The 24,300-nt window shown below is 43.1% G+C and overlaps 1 protein-coding gene across 1 annotated transcript in view; it reads left to right on the top strand.

Moving 5' to 3' along the window:
• The window catches only part of LOC311369505 (NLR family CARD domain-containing protein 3-like), a gene marked incomplete at its 3' end in the record, with an annotated part of 218,310 nt that overhangs the window by 173,936 nt on the left and 20,074 nt on the right, over positions 1–24,300 (top strand). The gene's annotated exons all lie outside the window — the stretch shown is intronic.

The following is a 24,300-nucleotide window of genomic DNA, read 5'->3' as shown; positions in this document are numbered from 1 at the left end:
AGCCAGGAGGGACTACTTTTTTGTATTTGTTAAGAAAAATGCTTTTCCGACTTTCTCACTTTTTCAAAATTGAGGGTGTCTAAGACTTTCATTTCGCCATACTTATGTAACCGTTTTATAAAAGCAATAGATCACTTCAGTCAGTGAAATGTTCTCATTATACCACAGTTAAGGGGGTCGCCGTCCCTCCACTGCGCGTCGGGACGGACAACGCCCCTTAACTGTGGTATAATGAGAACATTCCACAGTCGTGATCTATTGCTTAAATATTTCATATCCCTAACCAAATCAATATTGGATAGAATCTGATAGAATCTGCAATTAATCTATTCCGGACGTCATGACTATTTGAATAACTTCCAATGTTGTGGTTTTGTGTCATTTGGATACGTTGTACGTATACAATACGTATACAAATACGTTGTATTTGAACCTCTAGATAGTTTTCAGGGACAGAAAAAGTGCTTCCATGTTAAAAGTGAAAGTGTAGTGTTGTGACACTCGGCTGTTTCAACTGGGCAGAAGTCTGAGACTTCTCACCCTATGCAAACATTGTTTTCGGACACATACTTATCCCATATTTTAGACAATAATTGATATAAATGTACTTTGAGAATGTATAATTCCTTTAATTTAAAATGTAACATGACATGGAGGCACTTCTCTCATTTATAAACTAAATAATCAGACAAACATTGTAAGGTGAGTCCAAAATATTGACCCCTCATCCTCAGTGAAGCTGTCCTGTCTGCAGGACTTCATGTTGTACCTCCTATTGGATGAAGATTTCGGCTTGAAACAACAAAATATATAACGTATAAAGCACTTGCATTTGAACGAGTTCAAACTGTTATTTTACTATTGTTATCCATGTTTTCTAGGAATGGCCTCTGCTACTTCCTGGTCTGAAGAGGACTTCTCCTGTTCCATCTGTCTGGATGTGTTCAACAGCCCAGTCTCCACACCATGTGGACACAACTTCTGCAGAACCTGTATTTCAACGTTCTGGGATGACCAAGTCCAGTACAAATGTCCCATTTGCAACAAGCTGTCCCACACAAGACCTGATTTACAGGTCAATACCTTCATATCAGGGATGGTTGATCGGTTTAGAAGTTCTGTACGAGTCAAAGAGCAGCCTTGTGTTGGACCAGGAGAAGTTCCCTGTGACGTCTGTACTGGGACCAAGCTGAAGGCCGTGAAGTCCTGCCTAATGTGTTTTACCTCTTACTGCCACACCCACCTGGAGCCTCATCAGAGAGTCGCAAGCCTGAAGAAACATCAGCTGGTCGAGCCTATGGACCGTCTGGAAGACAGGATGTGTAAGAAACACGACAGACTTCTGGAAATCTTCTGCCAGACTGAACAGGTGTGTGTGTGTCTGTTGTGCACAGTGACAGACCACAAGTCCCATCCTGTTGTACCTCTAAAGGAGGAATATGGAGTGAAGACGGCCCAGCTGGCAAAGATAGAGGCTGAAGTTCAGCAGATGATCCAGGAGAGACAACGAAGGATTAAGGACATCAGAGACACAGTGGGACGTAGCAAAGCAGACGCAGACAAAGAGATAGCCGATAGTCTGCAGGTCCTCACTGCTCTGAAGCGCTCTGTTGAAAAGTGCCAGGATGATCACAACCAAACGGTTAAAGAGAAACTGAAATCCACAGAGAAAGAAGCTGAAGGCCTCATCAAAGAGCTGGAGCAGGAAATAGAAGATCTGACCAATAGAAGATCAGAGGTGAAGCAGCTCTCACACACTGAAGACCACCTCCACCTCCTCCAGACCTTCAGATCCCTGAAGGATCCTCCACCCACCAGGGACTGGACGACGGTGGAGGTCCGTCCTCCGTCATACGTTGGGACCTTGAGGAGAGCCCTGGATCAGCTGGAGGAGACACTGAACATGCAGATGGGGAAGGTGCCTGTCCCTAAACCAGATGTAAAGAAGTGTAAGTGTTTGTTTAGTTTGATTCATCTTAGGGTTGTCCAATGATCCGGAATGTCACTGGTATGATACTGTGCCACACCGCCCATACGGCTGTTCGGTCATATTCTTTTTGAAGAGCAATTGAACCCAAAATTGATGCCATTTTTATCACTGTTACTAAAACAATGAATGAATGAAATCCTAAGTTTTTTTGTCTCCCCAAAACACAATGTGATCGTTCCACTCTGCTCTGATCACAGGTGGTGTTCTTGAACACCATGTTCTTGAATGTCTTCCCAATCAGGGTCTTCATATTGAACCTCTTCTTGGCTTTCCTCTGCTTGTAGCCTCACCAGTCTCTCCCCCTACTAACCTCGTGAGGAGATCCCAGGATCAGCTGGAGAAGACACTGAACATGGAGATGAAGAAGCTGGCTGACCTGAGATCAGCTCTAAACAAGTGTAAGTATCTGATTAGTTTGATTTAGGGCTGTCAAATGTACATTCAATATTCTTAAAATATAAAGATTTATTTTACAGAACAAAATGAAACATGTCAAATGTTTTTCCCTGAAGACAATGTTGTGAGTGCTGCAGTGAGGTTGAAAACATGATAAAGCTACATAGCTTAAAGGGACACTGTGTAGGAATTACTCCCATCTCGTGGTAAAATGATATAGTGCATTCAAACTAACAGCGCTCGCTTTTTAAAATGGACGTTGCAACCTGGTTGCAACTATGGTAGGCGGTATGTGCCAAGAAGCTATGACAACCTGTCATCCAATACTACCTCATTGAGTTTTCTTTCGGGTGATGATAAGTTATGCTGTTTCAAACAAACTTCAAACTGCATTGAACCATTAGTGTGAGCATGTATGAGTAATTATTCCTTGAGCAAGATAAAAATTATGTTGCCATGTTTATGATGTTTTTTATTGGTAACATTACTATGTCTAACCTATAGCATCAGTTAACAACTTGTCACACAACTGGCTGTTTAGGCTTTTAACTATACGTGTTCTACTGTTAATAATAATAATTCATGAAATTGACATAGCGCTTTTCAGTGACCCAAAGACGCTTACATTGTGGAAGACATAAAAAACACGAAAGGTGTCAGGGGGACAAGGGCAGGGATGAAGGTGGTTATGGGTAGGGGAGGTCGTAGGCTTGGGAAAAGAGACAAGTTTTTAGAGTGGATTTGAATGTGGGAAGTGAGGGAGAGTCGCGGACAGGTTGGGGAAGAGAGTTCCATAGTCGGGGGGCTGCCCTGGAGAAGGCTCTGTCACCGAATGTTCTCAGTTTGGAGGGTGGTACGGTTAGAGTGAGAGTGGAGGAGGATCGGAGGGCTCGGGAGGGGCGATGTGGAATGAGGAGGTCAGACAGGTAGGGCGGGGCCAGGTGGTGGAGAGCTTTGAAAGTCAGCAGGAGTATTTTGAAACTGATATGTTGTTTGATGGGGAGCCAGTGGAGAGTGTGAGGTGTGGAGAGGAGGCGAGCAGCAGAGTTTTGGACCATTTGGAGTCTATGGAGGGAATGAGAGGTGATGCCAGTGGGGAGGGAGTTGCAGTAGTCAAGACGGGAGGAGATGAAGGCGTGGATAAGGGATTCAGCAGCAGCGGGGGGGAGAGGCAGTGTCTGATTTAGGTGATGCGGCGGAGGTGAAAGTAGGAGGTCTTGACAATGGAGCTGACATGGGGATCGAAGGAGAGGGTGGGGTCCAGGGTAACACCAAGATTGCGTGCCAGGGGGGAGGGAGTGATGGTCGAGGCGTCGATGGTGAGTGAGATGGGTCCAGTTTTATTGAGAGTGGATTTGGTGCCTAACGTGGCTGATAGTCCAGGAGTGTAGGAATGTTAAGTGGGAACGGAGCAGAACTGCAGAGATGCGCGAGAAGCAGAGAAGCACGGAGACTGTTCCAATTCCAAGTATGCATCAAGTCAAGTACAGTTGTAAAACTGTGTTCTCGGTGCGTTCTTAAACTGGCCGTTCCACCGAGGACGCATCGGAGGTGACTTGTGTGGACTTGGGACCGTTGCGTACTTGGTATTGAGAAACGGCCAGAGACTAACAAAGACCACACTACCCTCCACCACGTGACCTTAACCAGACTCCTCCAGAGTGCTGTGATGTCCACTGATTGCTCAACGAGCAACAGCTGAGGTAGAAGGCTAGAGTGAAAACGAATCCGGAATGAAACTAAAACTGTGATTTAGAAAAAAGTATAAATTATATCGAAATTCTGATTAAATATTATTGAAGATACAAATGTATAGATTTGTTTAATAGTTTGAATGATGGTAAACGGTTGAATTTTGACCAAGTTATGATGTATTAAGTGGTTGAAGTGTTGAAGAGGATTTTGGGTGAATAACCTGGAATATCTCGGGAATTATGAATAATATGAATACAAAAAATAATAGCATAATGGTACTAACGGAGCTGAATGTTTTGGAGTTTGATTGATGTTTCTACGTTGAAGTATGTTGAAGGAGTTGCGAACGGAAAAAGTGGCGGAATAATAACTAGAAATGCAATTCCTGAAGGTATTGCGGTGTGAATGCTGACACTGAAACGCTCCACTGCTGAAGCTGAATGTTGAATTACACTGAATCTAGGAAATCTGCTGAACATTTTGAAGGTAGAATGAAGTCTGTAGGATGAAGTATGAATGAGTCGAAGGGTTTTGAAGTATCACCGCTACAGCACCGCTAAAGTCAGCACTAACATCAGAGCTAACGTCAACATTAACGTCAATGGTAACGTCAGCGCTACACTAACGTCAACGCTAATCTCAGCGCTAACATCAGCGCTAATGCTAACGTCAATGCTAACTTCAGTGCTAAACGTCAACGCAAATGTCAATGCTAACGTCAGCGCTACGCTAACGTCAACGCTAATGCTAATGTGTGTTTGTGTGTGTGTGTGTAAGAGAATGGCGGAGCTATTGTGTGTGTCTCTTAAGAGAATGGCGGAGCCATTTTGTGTGTGTGTGTGTGTGTGTGTGTGTGTGTGCGTCCTCGGATTTAGCATCCTAGCATATCTAAGATGTCAATGCTTCCAGAATTCATAGAGCAGTACTAGTGATGATGATGAAGATGCAGAAGGGTTCAGTAGCTCATCATGTCTTGTTCTCCGTCAGATGCCTGTGAACTCACACTGGACCCAAACACAGCCTACAGACACCTCTCTCTGTCTGAGGACAACAGAAAGGTGACGGTGGTCGGAGAGGACCAGTCGTATCCGGATCACCCAGAGAGATTTGACTCCTGGGAGCAGGTGTTGTGTAGAGAGGCTCTGACTGGCCGCTGTTACTGGGAGGTAGAGTGGAAAGGAGGTGTTGGTATAGCAGTGACATACAGAGGAATCACAAGGAGAGGACAGGGTTATGACAGCAGGCTTGGAGGGAACAACGAGTCCTGGTGTCTTGATTGTGATGATGATCTTTACTCTGCCTGGTACAACGATAGAGGGACAGACATACGTCTCCCCCCCGCTGGCTCTACCAGAGTAGGAGTGTATCTGGACCGGCCTGCTGGCTCTACCAGAGTAGGAGTGTATCTGGACCGGCCTGCTGGCTCTACCAGAGTAGGAGTGTATCTGGACCGGCCTGCTGGCACTCTGTCCTTTTACAGAGTGTCCCCAGGTGGAGGAGGGTCCTCAGACACACTGACACACATCCACACCTTCAGGACCTCCTTCACCCAGGAGGACCTCCTCCCTGGGTTTAGGGTATGGGGGGGGGAGGGTGACTCACTGTCTCTGTGTAAGTTATAGTCTCTCTCTCTCTCTCTCTCTCTCTCTCTCTCTCTCGCTCTCTTTCTCTCGCATCTTTCCCTCCCCCCCGTCTCCCTCTCCTCCTCCCCCCATCTCCCTCTCCCTCTCCTCCTCCTCTCCCTTTGAAATGTATATTAAATACCTATTGATGGTAAATCACATGTTTTTTATGCAACTATATATTTGTAATTTTCAGACATAAACATGTTTGTTCTATGGACTATGATATCATCATTTTTGTCCTAATCAGATGTTATATTTCATTCATAATAACCAAGAGGTCTATGGGATAATGTTGCATGTTGTAAATGACTTTAAACTGAATCTTGATTCCTTTTGCTCTGTTGGGAACCAAACGGCCGCAGAAAATGTTCAGTTATTAAAGATACGTGCACACCTGTTTATGATTAGTAAAGTCTGCAGCTTCTATTGTTTCAGTCCTTGTGTTTATTGTGTACATGTAAGGGACCATTTTTCTGTTGTATTTGTTCATGAAGCATAATGATAATAAACAACTCAGTGGATCAACTGAATGTTCTCGTGTGTTCAGCCCATCATCATTCTCCTTTTATTACTAAATAATGTTACATAAGAGCCTTAAGAATAATAATATATTAATCAGAAATGATGAATAAAACAACAAATGTTTTAGTCTCTCTCTCTCCCTCTGCCCCCCCCCCCTCACCACGGTAACACCCCCCCCACCATGGTAACACCCCCCCCCCTCCCTTTTAGTCTCTCTCTCTCGCTCTCTCTCCCCCCCCTCCTCCCCCAGTCTCCCCCTCCTCCCCACCTTCTCCTTCTGCCCCCCGCTACAATCACCATGGTAACACCCCCCCCCCCACCACGGTTACACCCCCCCCCCACCACGGTAACACCCCCCCCAACCTCACCATGGTAACACCCCCCCCCCCCTTACCACGGTAACCCCCCCCCCCACCACGGTAACACCACCCCCACCACGGTAACCCCTCCCCCCACCACGGTAGCCCCCCCCCCCACGGTAACCCCCCCCCCATCATTCCCACCCCCCCTGAGTGCAGGACCACCTTGGCTGTTCTACCGTCTGCTTAAGGTCGGTAAAGTGTTCTTATGATGCTCCTGCCGCTGTGCAGGCTCTCTTTGGTCATGGTTATAATATTCATATTGTGGAGCCCACGGGTTCATTTAGTAAGTTACGTTTCTTGTTTGTGTCACAGATCTGGTAGTGCGCCATGCAGCCAAGCAGGATCAGCACCTTGGAGAGTTCTATTTATTTTTGTTTGGCTGTCAATAACGCGTCCCGTTATTGTTACGTTAGGCTTTAGTCCGGCGTCAATAATAAATGGTCTTGATCAGAAATAAACCTCCATTCCGTGTGTGTGTGATCTGTCCGTTGCTGAATAAGGTTCTATAGCTGCTTTGGCATGTTGGTGGTCAACATGTCTGTAGTGTAAAACGTTCTAAAACTGGTGTCAAATGTTGCTGGCCGTATTACTACGTAAACCATGAATGTTGCGCATCATTTATTATGACGTCATTATATATACTTTCTCTCAGCAACCCCAACTCAAACTGACTTCCCGCGTCCCTGACAACTGCCTCAATAATCAAGGAGAAGAAGAAGAAGACTCCCTTTGTGTGTCTTTGTGTTCCTTCAATATGTGTTGTATACGTTTGGGTGAACACAGAGGGGTGTTCCACAAAGCCGGTTTTATCACTTACCCAGCTAAGTTAACCCAGGGTTAGCGGCAACCCTAGGTTTTCCGTTCCAAAATGACCACGGCATGTAAGTTGCTATGGAAACATATGCTCTCAATCAAACCTGGTCGGAGCAGGTTTTGCGCAGGTTAAGTTTGGAAGATAACCCGGTTTTGCTCAGAGTAGGCTATTTAAACCCACGTTTATCGCAGCTTTTACGTGTTCGCCTATTGATATCGGAGCGCAAATAATTTGTGCAATTCACAGAGAGATTAATTAGACCACGGCTCGACATATTGTCCTTTCCGGATGACTTTTTGCTGGAGAGATATAGTTTTTCACGTGATTCTTTGATATATTTAAATAGCCTTCTCCAACCCTACATTGCAAATGTTACCAATCGTGGATCTGCCCTCAGTTCACTACAAACAATTTGCATAGCTTTCCGTTTTTTTGCGACGGGTAGCTTTTTGTACAGTGTAGGAGATGCTGAGCACATAGGCAAAGCTACCGTCTGCCGCTCAGTGCGTCTGTCTTGCGCTGAAGCGGTTGTTGCGTAACTTCATGGAGTTTCACCAACTTGCAGGTCAGCATTATCTACTTTAAGTGTTCCCAAATGGCTCCGAAATTATCCTTGTTGACTTTTCATCTGGGTGTTATATTTCAGGATTTCCTAATGTAATTGGGTGCATTGATGGCACACATCCAATGTGAGCAATACATTTCAACAGGGTGCGTTGCATTATGAACATATCATAGACCTCATATAATTGTTGTGCTTGTGCAAGATAGCTCAAAGTTTGTATTTGATCGCAGGGCAATTCGATGGGGATCTCCTAGGAGATCGAGGGTATCAATGCCTCCCGACGCTCATCACCCCGTACCCTAATCCCGCTCCTGGACCACAGACAACATTTAACCTGGCACACAGCAGAACCCGCGTTAAGATTGAAAATACATTCTGGATATTGAAGTCCAGATTCCAATGCCTACGTGGACTAAGAGTTTGTCCGGAACGGGCATGCGATTGTTGCATGCGCCGTCCTCCACAATATAGCCACTCTGCGCAAAGAGATGCCTCCCCACTTTACCCGTTCCTCGAGGAGGAACACATTCGCAAATGTTTGTAAGGGCTGACAAAGGATGCGAGACCACATTTGCAGAAATCATTTAAATAAAAAAAAATAAAAAAAACACTTTTCTTCCATCATTTTTATTCTTTAGTTGCTGAGGGAGGAAAAAGAATAATTAGTACCTTGATCGGTAAAATATGCGGCCCGTTTCGCCATTTTGATCAGGATTTCCATGATCCATACATCACGTCTTTATAGGTTTGCCGTGAACGCGCACAACCCTGTGTTAACCAACCCCGTGTTGATTGAACTAATTCATAACCGGTGCTGTGGAACCGACAGCTCTGGGTTAGTCGGCACAGGATCGGACAACCTAGAGTTCAGCGTTAACTCTGTGTTTGTTAAACCTCCGTTCTTGGAACACCCCTCTGGCTTGTGTGTAAAAACACTGGCTCCGATTGGCTACCATGAAACACGACTCTGCCTTAGCCAATCATAATCGCTAACCCACTCGGTCTCCTAGCAGTTTGTGTGTGCAGCCAGGGGTGCGTTCGGATTACGCAGTTTATTCAATGAATTCATAGTAACGCACCGCATTTAACTGTCAGTAACGGTAACTCTGTTGTAATAACGGAAAAAGTGATTAGTTACATTACCCGTTAGTGAAAAAATAACGGCGTTATTACAAACACTGCTGAGGAGGCTGGTTGACGTTCTTCTTTCATGTGATGTTGATACTTCACCTGCGCGGCTCGCAAAGTTGCGCGAGTTCTATTTTGGACCAATCACAGCAGAGCAATCGCTCTGATCCACAGACACGGGACTAGCCTCCTGCGCGCACTAGGGTGGCCGTCACCGTGGGGTAGGGAGAAACGTCTTCTCCATTGCTGTGTATGTCGACATGTGGAGTAATTCACAATAAAGCTGACTTTTACTTTGACTTTTATACACAGTACAAGACATTTATTAATATCTCTAGAAATAATTAGATGGTTTTTAAGCTAAATCTTTGCTCTTCAATGAATGTCAATGTTATGTTAGTTAATTAAATTTAAAAAAATATTAAATCACTGATAAATCTGAAGTGCCGCTCGAGGCGTTGATTTTGGGAGGCGGGCTTCGAGGAACGAGGTTGTAGTTGAGGTTCTGTCTCCTGTTGTACAGTTTGCCCCTGAGGTCCAGACATTGCATTCACATGAGTAGGAATAACCAGCATTTACCATCAGAACAATACAGACCATGTCATGTAACTCTTCCTGCAACAAACAGGATTCACATGTCAACAGAAGCACTGAGAGATGATCAGAGGGGTGTTCCACAAAGCCGGTTTTATCACTTACCCAGCTAAGTTAACCCAGGGTTAGCGGCAACCCTAGGTTTTCCGTTCCAAAATGACCACGGCATGTAAGTTGCTATGGAAACATATGCTCTCAATCAAACCTGGTCGGAGCAGGTTTTGCGCAGGTTAAGTTTGGAAGATAACCCGGTTTTGCTCAGAGTAGGCTATTTAAACCCACGTTTATCGCAGCTTTTACGTGTTCGCCTATTGATATCGGAGCGCAAATAATTTGTGCAATTCACAGAGAGATTAATTAGACCACGGCTCGACATATTGTCCTTTCCGGATGACTTTTTGCTGGAGAGATAGTTTTTCACGTGATTCTTTGATATATTTAAATAGCCTTCTCCAACCCTACATTGCAAATGTTACCAATCGTGGATCTGCCCTCAGTTCACTACAAACAATTTGCATAGCTTTCCGTTTTTTTGCGACGGGTAGCTTTTTGTACAGTGTAGGAGATGCTGAGCACATAGGCAAAGCTACCGTCTGCCGCTCAGTGCGTCTGTCTTGCGCTGAAGCGGTTGTTGCGTAACTTCATGGAGTTTCACCAACTTGCAGGTCAGCATTATCTACTTTAAGTGTTCCCAAATGGCTCCGAAATTATCCTTGTTGACTTTTCATCTGGGTGTTATATTTCAGGATTTCCTAATGTAATTGGGTGCATTGATGGCACACATCCAATGTGAGCAATACATTTCAACAGGGTGCGTTGCATTATGAACATATCATAGACCTCATATAATTGTTGTGCTTGTGCAAGATAGCTCAAAGTTTGTATTTGATCGCAGGGCAATTCGATGGGGATCTCCTAGGAGATCGAGGGTATCAATGCCTCCCGACGCTCATCACCCCGTACCCTAATCCCGCTCCTGGACCACAGACAACATTTAACCTGGCACACAGCAGAACCCGCGTTAAGATTGAAAATACATTCTGGATATTGAAGTCCAGATTCCAATGCCTACGTGGACTAAGAGTTTGTCCGGAACGGGCATGCGATGTAATTGTTGCATGCGCCGTCCTCCACAATATAGCCACTCTGCGCAAAGAGATGCCTCCCCACTTTACCCGTTCCTTGAGGAGGAACACATTCGCAAATGTTTGTAAGGGCTGACAAAGGATGCGAGACCACATTTGCAGAAATCATTTAAATAAAAAAAAATAAAACAACACTTTTCTTCCATCATTTAGTTGCTGAGGGAGGAAAAATAATAATTAGTACCTTGATCGGTAAAATATGCGGCCCGTTTCGCCATTTTGATCAGGATTTCCATGATCCATACATCACGTCTTTATAGGTTTGCCGTGAACGCGCACAACCCTGTGTTAACCAACCCCGTGTTGATTGAACTAATTCATAACCGGTGCTGTGGAACCGACAGCTCTGGGTTAGTCGCACAGGATCGGACAACCTAGAGTTCAGCGTTAACTCTGTGTTTGTTAAACCTCCGTTCTTGGAACACCCCTCTGCTGACAATATTGATGTTGCTACAGTGAAAGAGCTGTCATGTGTTTTAGCAGACGTCAGTACTTATACTTATTAATGTTGAGTGTGTAAATCATTGAGCAATGTATTGGTTGGGTTAAACAGTCTTCATTCTGTAAATACCAAACATTGACTTCTGTGTGTCACTATACATACTATGGTTTATTACAATGCTTTTGTGATTTTGAAATTACAGCAAAGGTTTGGTTTAAGACCATGAATACAGTCAGGAGATGTTAATATGATATAAGATACATAATTATTAAGTCAGCCTGTTGCACCAGCTGTGCTCATTTCAACCTCAGCTTTCCACCACAGTGATGACTGTTACAGAAGGTACAGACCTTATCTAGTGATGGGACAGTTTAATATCCATCTAACCTTATATAAAGTTATAACAGCTTATTGTTAGTGTGGTTTAGAGCAGGATAACAGCTGACTGATATAAAGTTATAACAGGTTAGTGTGATGGTTTAGAGCAGGATAACAGCTGACTGATATAAAGTTATAACAGGTTAGTGTGATGGTTTAGAGCAGGATAACAGCTGACTGATATAAAGTTATAACAGGTTAGTGTGATGGTTTAGAGCAGGATTAACAGCTGACTGATATAAAGTTATAACAGCTTATTGTTAGTGTGATGAGCTCCATGTAACAACATTCAATAAGCATATCCAATGACATCACTAAACAGTGTTGGTCTGCGCTGACATGCAGTAATGTACTGATAGCATACACAGGCTATTATCACATGTTATATTATAGTATTAGTACATTATTATATTATGGTATTATTACATTATTATATTATAGTATTAGTACATTATTATATTATAGTATTAGTACATTATTATATTATAGTATTGTACATTATTATATTATAGTATTAGTACATTACTATATTATGGTATTATTACATTATTATATTATAGTATTAGTACATTATTATATTATAGTATTAGTGGTCCGTGTACGAAGTATAATTCATTTACAGTTGTTCACGTTGTATAATGAAAAAGGCCAGTTTAGGGGGTCGTTTAGACTACCAGTTTAGACGTGCAATGCAATTCAGCGCGCCAAAGCGTCAGCTTGTTCCATTATCCAAGTTGTACAATGATATTTGAACAAGGAAGTCGAGAGCCGGAAACAGAGACAGCTCGCCTTCAAAGTAAAGCTCGCCTTAGCAGTAAAAGTCGTGCGTTTTGAAGCGTGAATTAAATTTAAGGAGCGCCAAACTAAAGAAATAAACAAATAGCCTAAATAATGAATAATAAGGCATAATAATTCATAACTGTTATACAGTCATATTTCTGCCACTTTCCCACAACTGATTGTGAATAAATTGCCAATGGGCGCCAACACTGGAATTATTATAGAGTGCTGTGATTCATGTATGCATGTAATGATTCATTTATATATTCATCAACTTATTTACTTGATTAAGGCTACTTAATGTGTTACTTTGGGTGAACGTTAAAGGTTATATATAGTGTTGCGACCTGTGATGAGTCTGACTGGTAAAAAGAGTTGATTTACCTTGACGTTATTGCTGGCTCTGTTGTCATGACAATAACGCCACTGGCTATCCGATGTAAAAATCCTTCAAGTTTATTTACCGTTCTCTCTCTTAACTAGGCTACATAAATAAAATTAAAATATATATATTTTTGGTGGATTATCCTCTGGCCTGTATAATAACAAAATGAATGCAGTGGTAAGTAAAGAGCAATACAACAAAATCAGACACGCCATGCACCGTGTGCTTTCGCAACTTTATTTGGGAGGTGACTAGCCTTTATTTAAATAGACTCATTTGTCACATATTAAGTAGTAATAATCATTATTATTGTTTTTTCATATTTTCCAGACCTTATACATATTTACATCCTGGTATATATTTATACTTACATCCTGATTCTACTGTACTGTTGTTGCATATTTTGTATTGTAAATAATGTTTGTTGATTTTCTGACACATACATTAGGCAATACCCCCTAAACTGGCCTTTTTCATTACACAACGTGAACAACTGTAAATGAATTAAACTTCGTACACGGACCAACAAAGCTCATTATCCATTGTCCATCCCTGTACGGTCTCTTACCATTAAAGACGTTAAATTAAAATATAGGCTACTATACGGGACGTAGACCGACTCATTTCACGGATTCCTGTACGACCAGGTTGCCTTAAACATCTGTCGCATATGTCAGGTGAAAACTAAATGTCAAGGGAAAGAGGCGTGGGTGAAAAAAGTATTTTGATCGCTTATTAAGTTCACTCGTTGCTTATAATGGTTTATTTGTTTCCCAGTATCATTTCCTTCATTTAGAAGACAGTTTTGTTCATTTTTGAATTGTAAAATAAATATAATAATTGTTTGAAGTTGCAGGTTTTTTAAATGATTGAAAGCGTGGAGTCGAGCTGACCTTGCCTGCTGTACCCACGGCCCAAAATAAAGAACAGCCGAGACAATGTCCTCGATTCAAAGTCAAGTGTGAGTCAGTGTGAATGACCCTCACGGTCAAACCTCCTGATCCACAAATGTGGAGAAAAGACGGAGGACATGTGTGAAAGCAGCTTCTGTCTCTCTCTCTCTCCCTCTCTGTCTGTTCATCTGTCTGTCTGTCTGTCTGTATGTCTGTCTGTCTCTGTCTGTCTGTCTGTCTGTCTGTCTGTGTCTCGTTGTCTCTCTCTCTCCCTCTGTCTGTCTGTCTCTCTCTCTCTCTCTTGTTGTCTCTCTCTTTTTCTGTGGCTGTGTCTCTCACTCTCACACACACACACACACACACACACACACACACACACACACGCTTCACGCTCTGTTTCTACTGGTTGAAGAGAAGTGACTCATTTAACACATTAGGTTTCAATCTATTGAAACATTACCTAACGTTGTTTTCTCTATAGTAAGATTGATAAGCGTTACACAGACACACTTCACAATATCACATCATTATAATAAACCAATAACATAAAGATAGAGTGGGTTTAGAGAAAGATTCAGGGATCCTCAGCGCAGAAGAATGAAGTTCTGGGAAGTGCTTGGAAGTCCAGACAGCCAATCACAGCCTCGGCTACCTCACAGGAACCGCCTCCTCTCTGTGACAGCCAATCAAATTACAGCCTCTGCTACCTCACAGGAACCGCCTCCTCTCTGTGACAGCCAATCACAGCCTCGAATACCTCAGCGAAGGTTTCTTCACACACACACACACACACACACACACACACACACACACACACACACACAGTTACGTTCACTACGTCACGGGTGTCCAACAGCAACGTAAAGCAGGTGAGGTGAAAGTGGGAGGTCCGCTCACCTGATTGAAGCGCGGGCCCGTCGAGAGTCGAACCAGTAAAATCCCAAAGGGGCGTGTTTGAATCTCGTGCACGGGCACGTTGACTACGGGCACGCGCTATAAACGGGAGCTAGCGCTGGTCTCAGTGCGTTGTCTCGTCAGGAGAGACGCGCCACCGGTAAGCTGCTGTTTGTGTCCATTGAGCCGCGGTTTAAGTTGGCTGGTCACGCTCTGTATCCCTGGAAAAGTTTGGAGTTGGGGCGTCTTCGCTGTCACACGAGAATACGTCCTGTTTGCGGTGCAGGCTGGGTAATGTAGTTCATCGCTTCACACAGGTAATGGTTTGCTGTGCTCAGCGTTGCTGCTTAAAAATACACTCACTGTTTTGCACTTTAGGCCAACATACTGAGAGCACTTTGTGGATTGGGCTGTTGGTTTAATGTGTAGCATTGACATCGATGTACGTTTGGTTTAAGTAATTTACTTGGCTAATTAATGTTTAATGTGCAATGTGGCTTGTGTGTGGCAGTGCAATGTTTAATGTATATTTAGTGTTTAATGTGCAATGTTGCTTGTGCGGGGAATTGTTGCATATTCAGTTTAAACACTAATTATTTTATACTATATTATATATTATACTATTATAATAACACTAAATACTGACTATTGTAATTTATGTTTGTATATTATTCAGAATTGATAGTATATTATGTATGTGGCTATCAATATTGTTGTTTACACCGTAGCCTTTCTATTCTACAGGTTTATAACCTGTTATTTGTGGACTAAAACAACTGCATAAGGAAAATCAAACAAAGCAAATAAAAAACCACAAAGAGTTAAAACAACGTGTCTCCTTCTGGCGCCCCGTTCGGTGGGGAGAATCTTAAAGAACACACACACACACACACACACACACACACACCCACACAGCAGGAGACTCCTAGGCGGATCCGCTTTCAAGTCGCCAAACCCGCATTACTGTCACATTCGTTTTGGCTCCGCCCAGAGGATCCGCTCCGCCTCCGAAGAATTCTACTGTCAAACAGCGGATCCTGAGCGGACCCAAGTCGGATCCCTGGACGCGGACGCGCCTTTCACAGAGGATGGCTCCGCCCACTGTCAAACAGCGGTCCGCGGACCCAAGTCGGATCCCTGGTGGACGCGCCTTTCACAGAGGCAATATAAGTGGGCTCCGCCCATTTATAACAGTTGAATTTGGTGAACGGTTGGATTGAACGGTTATCACGAATTTGATCTATCTATGAGCTAGCATTTTTTGAGCTATCACGTAAATATTGAGCTATCACGTAGACGGAGAGTCGGAGACGGTCATTTCATTTCTTTTTTCAACTTTGTGCTGAATCCTTTTGACTGAGTAAGTGCATTTATTAATTGAGATATTGCGACATTCACAGTAAACATTGGCCTTTGTGTTTTCATCGTGTATAGGGCTATGATATAATTGTATTGTAATGACTTTGTTTGATATTGAACTAGCAGTAGAACCGAGAAGTGATTGATCATGTGAGTCTGTAGCCTATTTGATTTAAAATGCAATAGCAATTTCGGCAGACTGTTATGTAAGGGATAATGTATAGAACACCGTTCGGCAGACTGTTATGTAAGGGATAATGTATAGAACGCCGTTCGGCAGACTGTTATGTAAGGGATAATGTATAGAACGCCGTTCGGCAGACTGTTATGTAAGGGATAATGTATAGAACGCCGTTCGGCAGACTGTTATGTAAGGGATAATGTATAGAACGCCGGTCATTATGGGGAAAATGGGGGGAAAATGAGCCCTGTCGGGACGAACCGGCCAGACCGGTCAAGACCGGTCTGGTCGGTCTGTCGATCAGCTAGCTGGTACAACTATTATCCACCGTCCTTTCCGACATATCTCCACTCCGACGTCTAATTGTCGGAGTGGCGGCACTTCCATTGATTGAAAAGGTTAATTTCTGTGTCATTAATGTATAGGGGGATTATTTGTTTATCAACACGGCGGATGTGCGCGCAGCATGACTGCAGAAAGAAAAACGTTTCACCGGTTGCCTCCGTTGCGGTTATCTCCGTGTGGTTAACTTGCAGTTGCGGTGTTAACTAGCGATGTTGTCAGCTTACTACAACAGTTTATCAGCGAGTGATAAAATTGGTTATGCGGATAAATTAACATTAGTGAATGGGATAGGCTACATCTTAATGACCCATGCGCGTTAGGGGCAGGTGAGTGGATAAATAGGAAAAAGTGGCCCCGACTTCAGTGGCCGGACATCCATTCATACCTGATCGAGACCCCAAGTCTCTATTCCCGAGAGAGCCTGAAGTCCTACACGACACTGGATGCCTACAGCTATGTCACTATGTTTTACATGATTACAAAATTGAAAACTTCGTGACTCTGAAGACCAAGGTGCTGCTCAAAGACAAGGGAAGAGGACGGAGATGTATAATGTCTGGGTCATTGTGCAGATTGTTGCATTTTTAATAGTGGTGGGCATAGATTAATTTTTTTCATCTAGATTAATCTAGATTAAAATGGCCCATTTGAATTCTGCCGAAGGCATTCATAATATGTGTGTGCTACCTAAATAATGACTAAAAGTAAGTCTTTGAGAACGGGTTTCTCAAGCCAGGTGGCGCATTAGACCAGGGGCTCATCTCCTGTTTTCAAAATGCATCACAAACTCTAGTATAACTTACTACACGCTTACTATCACAAACTCAAACGCGGGAAAATATAACGGCGCCGGGACGCGCCCTCGCTACAGGTCGACGGGACGCTCGTCCCCGGTGCGCGTTGCGGCGATTGCTGTCTGACGGTCTGTACCTCCTCCTCCTGTACCTCCTCCCTGTACCTCCTCCTGTACCTCCTCCTCCTGTACCTCCTCCTTCCTGTACCTCCTCCTGTACCTCCTCCTGTACCTCCTCCTCCCTGTACCTCCTCCTCCTGTACCTCCTCCTCCCTGTACCTCCTCCTCCTGTACCTCCTCCTGTACCTCCTCCTCCCTGTACCTCCTCCTCCTGTACCTCCTCCTGTACCTCCTCCTCCATGTACCTCCTCCTGTACCTCCTCCTCCTGTACCTCCTCCTGTACCTCCTCCTCCTGTACCTCCTCCTGTATCTCCTCTTCCTGTACCTCCTCCTATACCTTCTCCTGTACCTCCTCCTCCTGTACCTCCTCCCTGTACCTCCTCCTGTACCTCCTCCTGTACCTCCTCCTGTACCTCCTCCTCCTGTACCTCCTCCTGTACCTCCTCCTCCTGTACCTCCTCCCTGTACCTCCTCCTGTACCTCCTCCTCCTGTACCTCCTCCCTGTACCTCCTCCTGTACCTCCTCCTGTACCTCCTCCTCCCTCCCCTTGTGAAGACAAAGTGCTTTTCTCAGGTCAGGCCTCATTAGAAGACTTCTTGCTCAAGGACGCTTACAGGGGGACTATATTGGGGGTTCAAACCCACAACCTTTCATCTGGCAGTCAAGCATCCTGAAGCTAGACTGTCCTGTACTGTGTGGCAGTTGAACCAGCAACCTTTCTCCTGTGTTCCCTAGAGCCCTGCTCTCCTCCCAGGAAGCCCCAGAGGACGACGGCCAACTGGGCATGCTCAGTCTGCAGAAGGTAAGGAGGGCGAGAGACAAAGAGATACAGTGAGAGAGAGAGAGAGAGAGAGAGAGAGAGAGAGAGAGAGAGAGACATTGTGTTTGAACCTCTGCCTATCAAATCCATGTTTCATTATAATCTCTGACTATGATCTCTGCAGCTCTGCGAGGGGAAGAGGCGGGTCCTCTTTATCGGCGTTTCCTGTGGCCTTTCGGTGCGTCTGCATTCCCTCAATTCAGTTTGAAAAAGACACAGGGCAATATTTAGACCTTTCCCCAATATTACAAACCCATCACATGTGTGTGTGTTTGTGTCTGTGTGTGTGTGTGTGTTTGTGTCTGTGTGTGTGTGTGTGTGTGTTTGTGTCTGTGTGTGCGTGTGTGTGTGTTTTTTGTGTGTTTGTGTGTGTGTGTGCATGTGTGCGTGCGTGCATGTGTGTGTGCGTGTGTGTTTGTGTATGTGCGTGCGTGCATCTTTGTGTGTGTACGTGTGTGTGCGTGCGTGTGTGTGTGTGTGTGTGTGTGTGCGTGTGTGTGTGTGTGTGTGTGTGTGCAGTGCGAGGCAACCTATTGTAATCGTTAGTTTTATTATTATTATTCTGCCACTGACTCAAGATTAATAGACAGCAAATATTACACTGATTGGCCCAAAGGTGGTGCTATAGCAACATGCAAGCTGGTAAAATGCAAACTTTGAACATGCATATCTCGTAAACCTTTTAACTTACAGACATGAAACTTTGTTCTCACATGCATATCCTCATGCTGAACAAATATGCCTCAAGAAACTATGACTTCCGGCGAACAGATTTGCGGCCATCTTGAATTTAGTTAAAAACACTTAATTCCCCAAGGATCCCAGGTTTTTTAACTTTGACAAAAATCCTTTAGCCCATATCATCTATGCACCAATGTCTTCAATCTGACTTAAAAATGAGTCTGTACAATCAATTTTAAAGCACCCATCAGCCATTGACTTCTAAAAGGGTTGTGGTTTAAACCGCAAAAAGACTTAAATGCTCATATCAATGTCAAAATTGACTCCTATGATCTTGACTCCAATACAAAAGTTGTTCAGAACATAACCACATAATTTCAATTAAGTCGTGGCAACGAGATGGGCGTGGGCTATAACTAAAGTCACCACAGTTCATAGACGGAATGTTTGATTTGCGCGGGACCGACTTAGTGGCTGTTGGGGACCAAAGTTCCAACTGCTCAAGTAAGATGAAGTCAATTTATAAAACAACATGGCCGCCAGAGGCTCAAGGTCATCCAAATTTAACTTAATGCCAAAAGGCGGGGTTAACTTAACCCAATCATCATCAAACTGAAAATGCAGACTTTGGACGGCCATATTTTCTGACCCCTTTCTTCTACAGTCATGAAATCCTGTAGACATTTGTCTCTCCTAATGTTGAGCACATGTTCCTAGGGAAGCCAGAACCTGTAACTAAATGGTGGCTGGACGTCCAAATTAGCCCAATCAATGTTAGGTGACTAAAGGCGGGGTTAACTTGAGTCAATCATCGCACAAAATAAGTACTTAAAGAAGCATAGGTCAAGGTTAACCTGGCTAAAGTTCATCCAAATAGGACCATAGGGGGCGCTACGGCAATTAATTGAAAACTTTATAGACTCATAACTCCTCAGCCTTTTGTTGTACGGTCATGAAGTTTGTTCGCCTATCACCAGATCCAAGCTGAAGTTATTCCATAACTGTCAGTTATGTTAATTTTAAGGTGTGTCAAGGAAATGGTTCCAAGGGACGGTTGATGGTAGCTTCCAAAGAAGTACCTTTACATTCCACCTTCATTAGCCAAACGTATTACTTACTTCCTGATGAACAGGTTGGTTGCTCTTAGTAAGCAGAGAACCATTCTGCCCCAGCCATTGCCAATTTAGCCCACAATGATATGTTTTCGCTTGTTCTCTATCTGGTAGGATATTTTAAACTTTGAACTCTCCAACCCAATGTGTTACAACTATCACTAATCGAAACAGCTATGCAAATCTATACGGTTAGAAACTCCAGAATACGCTGATCATCCAACTTTGGATCAGTTTTCCCCAAAAACACTAACCAGTGTTGCAAGATTGGGCTGTTCCCCTCCCAACTGGGCTACTTTTCATCACTTTAGGCTGGAACAGTTAGCATTGGGCGGGTACATACAGTTTGGGCTGGTTTTGAAAAAAAGTGTTAGTGAGATATAGCGAAGTGCCTTGTGTACAACCACCTAATTTAATAGTTATTACGATAATTTGGTCACATTCAGGTGTTTATTTTGCTCACGCATTGGCCTTTTACATGCCTATTTTGTGTGCTATGTATTAATGTCAGCTCATTGGTGTAAGACACGTTTTCTGCTGCTGTCAGTGTGTTCTTTACACAGACCTTGTGAGGTGTGCGTGTGTGTGTGAGAGAGATAGATGAGAGTTTCCTTGTATACCACATGAGGTCATAGTTAATAATTAGGTTACGGCAACACCATTGTTGTGCATGAACAGTCTGAATGTGTGTATGCATAGTAAGTCATAAATCTCCCAGGATTATTGCTTGGCTGACTGTCAGTTATGTTCTTTGTAAGGTGTGGCGAGGAAAGTACCTGTACATTCCACCTATGATTGCTTTTGTTACGTTTATAACTTCAGGATTCCTGATGGACAGGTTGGTTGCTTTTAGTAAGCAGAGAACCATTCTGCCAGCCTAGAAATCTAGACGCCCCTAGCGGCAGCACATTTAATTTGCAGCCAGGGTCGTCTAGCAACTCGGCTTAACATAACAACGACTGCGTTGCGACGGTTCCATGTGAAGTCTGTGCGGTCAATCATCACCAAACTTGAGTACTTATTCGTCAGGGTCTTATGGTCTGCGTCATGGTCTTAATGGCCTGTCAGGGTCTTAATGGTCTAACAGGGTCTTATTGGTTGGATTTAGGCTTGTCACCTGTAAAATGCTGCTTGCAGCTTTAATTGTTAGTTTTATTATTATTCCACCACATTTGACTTACACAGCCTAAACCGCTCGCATACTTTTTATGAAACTTACTACAGCTGTAGAGGCTGAGTCAAGATTAATAGAGAGCAAATATCACACTGATTGGCCTAAAGAGTGCGCTATAGCAACAGTCCAAAAATCCAAAATTTGAACAAGCATATCTCGTAAACGCTTTAACTTACAGTCATGAAACTTTGAGCTCACATGCATATTCTCAGGGTGAACAAATATGCCTCAAGAACCTATGACTTCTGTCGAAAAGATTTACGGCCATCTTGAATTTTGTTAAAAACACTAAATTCCCTAAGGATCCTAGGTTTTTTTTACTTAGACAAAAATCCTTTGGTACATATCATCTATGGACCAATGTCTTTAATCTGACATAAAGAAAGTCTGTAAAATAAAGAATAAAGCACCCAGGAGCCATTGACTTTTAAAAGGGGTGTGGTTTAAAACACGAAAAGACTTCGGGACCAACTTAGTGGCTGTAGGGGACCAAAGTTCCAACTGCTCAAGTAAGATGAAGTCAATTGATTGGCCGCCAGAGGCTCAAAATCGTCCAAAATATACTTAATACCAAAAGGCAAGGTTAACTTAAACCAATCATCATCAAACTGCAGATGGGTTAAGATGGAACTGTCCAAATTGTATCTAAATTGGGCTATAGGGAGCGGTAAAACAATTAACTGAAAATGCAACCTCTCCAAATTGTATCCAGATCGGCCCATGTGGGGCAGTATAACAATTAACTGAAAATGCATACATTGGACGGCCATATTTCCTGACCCCTTTCACCTACAGTCATGAAATCCTGTAGACATTTGTATCTCCTAATGTTGAGCACATGTTCCTAGGGAAGCCAGAACCAGTAACAAAATGGAGGCTGGATGTCTAAATTAGCCCAATCAATGTTAGGTGACTAAAGGCGGGGTAAACTTAAGTCAATCATCACCAAACTTGGTGTACTTAAAGAAGCATAGGTCAAGGTTAACCAGGCTAAAGTTCATCAAAATAGGACGATAGGGGGCTAAAGCGATCAATTGAAAACTTTAAAGACTCATACCTCCTCAGCCTTTTGACGTACGGTCATGAAAGTTTGTTCGCCCATCAACAGATCCAAGCTGAGGCTATTCCAGCGTTTTCAACCATATGCAAACAAAAGTTTAACTTAATTGTCTTCATCAGGGTCTTTATGGTCTGCATCATGGTCTTAATGGTCAATCAGGGTCTTCATGGTCTGCGTCACGGTCTTAATGGTCTATCAGGGTCTTCATGGTCTGCGTCACGGTCTTAATGGTCTATCAGGGTCTTCATGGTCTGCGTCAGGGTTTTAACGGCCTGTCAGGGTCTTCATGGTCTGACAGGGTCTTATTGGTTGGATTTAGCCTTGGCATCCGTAAAATGCTGCTTGCAGCTTTAATTGTTGTTGTTATTGTAGCGACCGTGGGCGTGGTCGCAATGTTCAGTGAGCCGCAAGGGATCCTCGCTCAACTCGCTCAACCGGGCGAGTTGAGGGATTGCTGCCCTTAGAGCGCATTGTCTTAATCAGCCCTGAATACTAGTGTGTGTGTGTGTGTGTGTGTGCGTGTGTGTCTCCTCCTCCTCCGTCTCTCTGAGCGTCAGATCGGTTCCGTTCTGAACTTCCTCATCTGAGCGGTCTGTCGCAGCCAGCAGCTCTTCTTTCTCCGCTTTTAAAACCTTTCACCTGATTAACTTGTTTTATCAACACTTTAACCTCCGTTTCTTCACTTACATTTATACTTTTATAACTTTATACCGTATGGACGTGTTTTAATCACGGAGTAGATAAGGTAAGATAAGATAAGATAGACAGTTTACTACCATTTATATTGTCTTTAGGTTACTGGTATATAATAATTACCAGTTTACTACCGTTTATATTGTCTTTAGGTTACTGGTATATAATAATAACCAGTTTACTACCGTTTATATTGTCTTTAGGTTACTGGTATATAATAATGAACAACCAGTTTACTACCGTTTATATTGTCTTTAGGTTACTGGTATATAATAATGACCAGTTTACTACCGTTTATATTGTCTTTAGGTTACTGGTATATAATAATAACCAATTTACTACCGTTTATATTGTCTTTAGGTTACTGGTATATAATAATAACCAGTTACTGGTATATAATAATAATAACCAGTTTACTGCCGTTTATATTGTCTTTAGGTTACTGGTATATAATAATGAACAACCAGTTTACTACTGTTTATATTGTCTTTAGGTTACTGGTATATAATAATGAACAACCAGTTTACTACTGTTTATATTGTCTTTAGGTTACTGGTATATTATAATGAACAACCAGTTTACTACCGTTTATATTGTCTTTAGGTCACTGCTGTCAGTGTTGGGGTAGTTACTCAAAAAAGTTAGTTACTAGTTAATTAGTTACTTATTACTAGTTACTTTTGTAAATTATCTTTACTCGTTACTGCATTCGAAAGGTTGGGGGGGGGGGTGAAAAACGCAATTTAGCGCTCGTGTATCTCTATTTCCCTCTTTAGTGTAATGCGTTACTTTACTTCGTTACCCAAAAAAGTTATATTGTTACTGTAATCCTACTAAACCACTGTTGTGGTTTACTAACCTGTGGTAAATTGAACACTGAGTTCAATACTCAAGTGATTTGTTTGTCTTCATGCTCAGAATGAAAAGAAGGACGTGATAGAAGTCCTTTGAATGTCCTGATATCTAAATCACAAGTTAAAGTTTGAGAGAGAGAGAGAGAGAGAGAGAGAGAGAGAGAGAGAGAGAGTGAGGTACGGGGGAGAGAGAGAGAGGTACGGGGGAGAGAGAAATTGAACACTGCGTTCAATGCTCAAGTGATTCGTTTGTCTTGATTTTCAAAATAAAAAGAAGAAGGACGAGACAGAAGTCCTTTGAATGTCCTAATATTTAAATCACAAGTTAAATATTTGTGCATAGCGACTGGGATTTACAGTTTTATAAATCCTCCTAGTAACAGGTTGCTGGACTGTACCACTTTCACAGAGGGGTCCTGCGGGTCTAGACTCTGTGGTTTAAACCACAGCTGGAGCCCTAGAGGGAGAGAAAGAGACCCGTTGGTCACGCCTCGTCCT

The sequence above is a fragment of the Micromesistius poutassou genome (genome assembly GCF_964030765.1).
Source record: "Micromesistius poutassou genome assembly, chromosome: 24".
Taxonomy (NCBI): Eukaryota; Metazoa; Chordata; class Actinopteri; order Gadiformes; family Gadidae; genus Micromesistius; species Micromesistius poutassou.
Note: the sequence above shows the minus strand (reverse complement) of the source record. Positions and strands in the feature narration are given on the sequence as shown.